Source organism: Onychomys torridus, chromosome 5 (genome assembly GCF_903995425.1).
Source record: "Onychomys torridus chromosome 5, mOncTor1.1, whole genome shotgun sequence".
Lineage (NCBI taxonomy): Eukaryota > Metazoa > Chordata > Mammalia > Rodentia > Cricetidae > Onychomys > Onychomys torridus.
The window spans coordinates 26,792,920-26,798,919 of record NC_050447.1 but is presented as its reverse complement, the minus strand read 5'-3'; positions in this window follow the sequence as shown (position 1 = coordinate 26,798,919).

Below are 6,000 nucleotides of genomic sequence, written 5' to 3'. Positions count from 1 at the left end.
GTTTCTTCAAGGAACAATGGCAACAGAATGCCCCTTCCTTCAGGAGTATGTAGAAGGTGTGGTAAGGGAAGACATTGGACCAATGAATGTAGATCAACAAGGGACAGACAAGGTAATACTTTGCCTCAGTCTTTGGGAAACTCCCAGAGGGGCCTCAGGCAGGCCCCTACAGTGAATCCAGTTCAGACCTTTCCTGCAATCGTAGAGGAGACCCCTACTCAGAACAGTTAAATGACCAAATGCCTATTGGAATAAACCAGGCTACTCAGAGTAATGGAACAACTGAGACAGAGAGAACAGAAAATTCAGGAGAGACCATAAAGAAAATTTTTTGGCAAACTTCTATAAATGAACAAAGACCAAAATTAACAATAAAAATAAATGGTGTTTTGTTGTCTGGTCTGGTAGACACAGGTGCTGATGTTACCATAATTGCACCAGAATTTTGACATCCATCTTGGCCTCTTCAGGAGGTAAATGTTCAACTGTTAGGAATTGGAACATTATCTCAAGTTAAACAGAGTGCAAGATGGCTTGAATGTATAGGCCCAGAAGGTCAGAGAGGCAGATTAAAACCATATGTGGCTAACATAGCCATGAACCTATGGGGTCGAGACCTGTTACAACAATGGAATACTCAGATTAACATCCCTCCAACCTCAGAAATAAATAATAAACTAGCACATGTTTCTGAGAGAAATATTAGAAGGTATTATTCTAATGAGTGGTCACCAGCCATCCATATTATACAAGAACAGGGCAGAAAAACTGATGATCTTCCAAAGGCACCAACAGCTCTACCTTTAAAATGGTTAACAGACAAGCCTGTATGGGTTCATCAATGGCCTTTACCAACAGAGAAACTCCAGGCTTTAGAAGAGCTGGTAGAAGAACAGTTAAATGCTCAGCATATTGAAGAATCTACTAGCGCATGGAATTCTCCTATATTTATTATTAAAAAGAAATCTGGTAAATGGAGAATGGTAACAGACCTTAGAGCAATTAACAAAGTAATTCAGCCAATGGGCTCTCTACAATCTGGAATTCCTTTGCCTACTCTGTGACCTAAAGGATGGCCTCTCATAGTTATCGATTTAAAAGACTGTTTCTTTTCAATACCCCTACAAGAAAAAGACAGAGAAAGATTTGCTTTCACGGTGCCTACTTACAATAATTCTCAACCGGTTAGAAGATTTCAATGGAGAGTCCTCCCACAGGGAATGTTGAATAGTCCAACCCTGTGCCAATATTTTGTACAACAGCCCTTGGAAGTGATACGTAAAAAATTTCCTAAATCTATAATTTCTCATTATATGGATGATATTTTACTAGCTGACTCAAATGCAGATACTTTAGAAAGAATGTTTGAAGAAGTAAAGAAAATATTGCTTGGCTGGGGATTACAAATTGCTCCTGAAAAGATACAAAGAGGAGATTCTATTAATTATTTAGGATATAAAATAGAGCTACAAAAAATTAGACTTCAAAAGGTACAAATTAGGAGAGATCGCCTACAGACTCTTAATGACTTTCAAAGATTATTTGGGGACATTTCTCATCTACAAACTATTGTTGGGGTAAAAAATGATGAACTGAATAATTTGTTCAAAACCTTAGAAGGTGACAAGGACTTAAATAGTCAAAGAGAATTATCACCTGAAGCTGAGAAAGAATTGGCCTTGGTAGAAAAAAAAGTACATGAAGGACATGTAGATCGTATTGATCCAAAGCTGGATTGCATTTTGGTTATTTTACCTTCTAGGCATTCTCCTACAGGAATATTAATGCAGAGAGAAGATATTATATTGGAATGGATATTTTTACCAAATAAACCAAATAAAAAATTAAAAACTTATGTGGAAAAAATCTCTGACTTAATTGTGAAAGGAAAATTGAGACTTCGTCAATTAGCAGGAATAGATCCAGCAGAAATTGTTGTACCTTTAACTAAAGAGGACATTGAAAAATTATGGACAGAAAGTGAACCTTGGCAAAGAGCTTGCAGTAATTTTTTGGGAGAAATTAACAGCAAATATCCTAAAAGCAATAGAATTGATCTTATAAAGAGAGCTGATTGGATCTTGCCTCGAATTGTACATGAAAAACCTATATCTGGAGTTTGGACATTTTATACAGATGCCAACAAACAAGGAAAGGCAGGTTACAAATCAGAAAATTTAAGTAAAGTGGTTCAAAGTCCTTATAATTCAGTTCAAAAATCGGAATTGTATGCTATTCTGTTGGTATTAATGGATTTTTCAGAACCTCTCAATATAGTTACTGACTCTCAGTATGCTGAAAGAGTGGTATTACATATTGAGACTGCAGAATTTATCCCTGATGCTTCAGAATTAACTTCACTACTTATTCAATTACAAGATACAATCAGGGAAAGGAGTCATCCTTTATATATAACTCACATCCGATCCCATACTGGTCTGCCAGGCCCTCTTGTAGTTGGAGTTTTTCTGCCTGGCCCAGTCAGGACAAATCTCTCTTACCCGCCAGTCCCACAGTTGCTCAGACCCAACCAAGAAAGCACACAGAAACTTACATTGTTTACAAACTGTATGGCCGTGGCAGGCTTCTTGTTATCTTCTTCTTCTATCTTAAATTAACCCATTTCTGTTAGTCTATACTTTGCCACATGGCTTGTGGCTTACCGGTGTCTTTACATGTTGCTTTTCATGGCGGCGGTAGGCGGTGTCTCTCCAGCCTTCCACTTCCCAGAATTCTCTTTTCTCTTGTCCCGCCTATACTTCCTGCCTGGCCACTGGCCTATCAGAACTTTGTTTACACAGAGCGATATCCACAGCACCCTGTAGCACAAGGTAATGATGAGATTGATAAATTATTGATAGGAAATGTGCTGGAGGCCTCAGAATTTCATAAGAAACATCATTTCAATAGTAAAGGTTTAAAAAAGGATTTTTCCATAACCTGGCAACAAGCCAAGGAAATTGTAAAGAAATGTCCTACTTGTTCCTTCTACAATCAGACACCATTACCAGCAGGATGTAACCCAAAGGGTACTCAGAGGATTGAAATCTGGCAGATGGATGTGTTTCAAATGCAGAATTTGGAAAATTGAAATATGTACACCATACTATCGATACTTATTCAGGATTTCAATGGGCAACTGCTTTGAGTTCTGAAAAAGCTGATTCTGTAATCACTCATTTGCTAGAAGTTATGGCCATCATGGGTATACCTGCACAAATTAAAACTGACAATGCTCCAGCATATGTCTCTATTAAAATGAAACAGTTTTTTGCTTATTATAATATAAAGCGTATTACAGGTATACCACATAATCCTACAGGCCAAGCAGTTATAGAAAGATCTAACAGAACTCTAAAGGACATGATAAATAAACAAAAAGGGGTAACAAAAACCCCCAGAAATAGACTGCACAATGCTCTATTAACTTTGAATTTTCTCAATGCTAATGAGAAAGGAACAACAGCTGCAGAGAGACATTGTTTAATAGAAAAAACAACAGAATTAAATCAGCCTATATACTTCAAGGATATGCTGACCTCAGAATGGAAACCAGGGCATGTGTTACGTTGGGGACGAGGTTTTGCTTTTGTTTCTGCAGGAGAAGATAAGCTGTGGGTACCATCAAAACTGACAAAGGTTCGATTTGAACAAGAGAGACCTCTTAATTAGAGGAGGTGATAGTTCATCAACCAACATGACCATCCAGTTTAAACTCACTTATAACATTAATACATGCCTTTTCATTTAATCAGATGTAACTTGCCAAAAGGGGACCTCCCCAAAATTAGTCTTGGGGAAGGGTTTTTGTTTTTGTCTTTTAGGAGAATGAAGGCTAAGGAATCTGAAGAACACTGGACAAATGAGACAATTGAAGAAAAAGGACAAATCATCTGTCCCAGGAAAAAGAGTAAAATGGCCTATTGGTATATCATCTACAAAATTTCATAAATCTTTCTAAATGTTTGTTTCTGCTCCTCTCTAAAAAATTAATACTTTTAGTCTTCTTGTAGTCCCAGTTCAATTAAAGCTTCAAGCTGATTTTGCAGTTGGAGAATGGCTCTCTCCTCCTTTAAACTCAAGCATGTTGTTAAAAGGAAAATGAAAACTCCCTGTATCATACCAGAAGAAAGAGCCATCTTCTGACATGGGACAGGAGAAAAAACAAATTAATTAAGGGACTATTCTATTACTAATCTCAATTCTTTGACTCTATTCTGATTCTTTAAGCTTTTCTTAAAGTATGAATTTTATATCAAAATTCACAAGATATATATATATATATATATATATATATATATATATATATATATTAAACTTTGTTAAGATAATAATGGTCATATGAGTACTAATTAATTTAGAGAAAAGGCTTCGATTAGCTGCCTATACATGTCTTTGTGTTCGAGTCTCTTTTCAGTTTTCTGCAGGAAATCACGGCCAGGCCTAACATCAAATGAAATCTCCAGCAAGAAGATGGGGCCCCACAATGACAATTCCACGTGGAAAATAATATCACTAAGCTGACAAACATCATCTACAGATCAGCTTTGGACTACAAAGTGCTTAGAGCAATTCTGAGATGGCTAGCTGAGATGATCCAGTTTCAAAGACTGCTTGAATAAGGACTTGAGATAAACCCTGAACTTTGGCATTATGGATAACAAAGAATATAGTTATCCTTCCTAGAATTTGTCAATTAACCCAAAATTTTTCTTTTCAGAATAAAGATAACTTCGCCCATACCCAGCAGGAAGCAATTTTAAGAATTCGACGCCCACATTCCCAAAGGGGTGGTGTGGGGTGGGTGTTTTTTTGTTCTTTTTATGGGTATTGGGTCTGGGATAGTTTTCATTGTTTAGGAGGGTTGGTTACAAGTTGTTGTTAAGGGTTAGGAAAAGGGCTAGGCAAAAGGTGCTTGTTAAAAAAAAAAGAAGAAAAAAGAAAAAGACAATTACTAGTTTTAAATACTTTACATTCAATTGGATTGTTTTATATTGTATACAAATTATTATTATTGAGATTGAGATTGTTAGAATATACCATATACCTATTTCTAATCTTGTTCAAGATATTGTATTTATACCATTCATTTAACAATGTAATGCAATTTGCTAATCCTTGAATGTTAGTATTACCAACTATTAGGATATATAGAAATGAAAATTAGTGGTTAGACATTACAATTGAACTTGTAGTCATATTAGGTGTGTTTTCAAGATCAAACAGATATATTTTAGATAGACAGGTCATCTTCAAACCCTTCAGAGATCTACAGAATATGGCATTTAAAATGTTTTAATAACTTAAGAAGTTTTCTTTTTTGCTATGACTATGAGACATGACGGCTCCTGGCAGTACCAATCTACTTCAGAGAAAATATGGGCATTGAAGAAACTGCATATGGAGCTAACTTTCATTGTGGCAAAAGTCAGCCACTGGACAACAAAGTATCCTCGAGTCAACTGCTGACAAATAGGACAGACAGGACATGAAACCAAGGACTACCAATTCTTGCCAAAACAAGTGTGGTTGTGGCTTTAACAAAAGGCATCTTCTGAAGCCAGGACAATATGGCACCATCCCTGAAGTGAGTGACCTTTGCAATCTGTAAAAGGTACCGTGCCCTTTTCTTCCAAGGCAGCTGAACAGGGAGTGGGCCAATGGCTTCTGATATGCAATGGAACAGCAGATGAAACAGTTATTCTTCAAGAATAACTAAGCTCACCTCTCTCAACAGTAGACTGGCGTTTAATAGAGAGATGTGGAGAAGAACAGGATGCCAAGATGAAGCCACATATACACAGCCAAGAAGAATGGACAGCTGAATTGAAAAGACATCAATAATTTCCAGAATTTAAAATCCTGAATCATGACATGACACTAATGGAATTCAGGTGTTTCTGGTACATGGACTGCTCTCACCAAATGTGAGGTCAAACTGTTGACCTTGTATACATCTTAGTTCACAAAAGAGTCTGTCAGATACACTAAGCCTTTAGG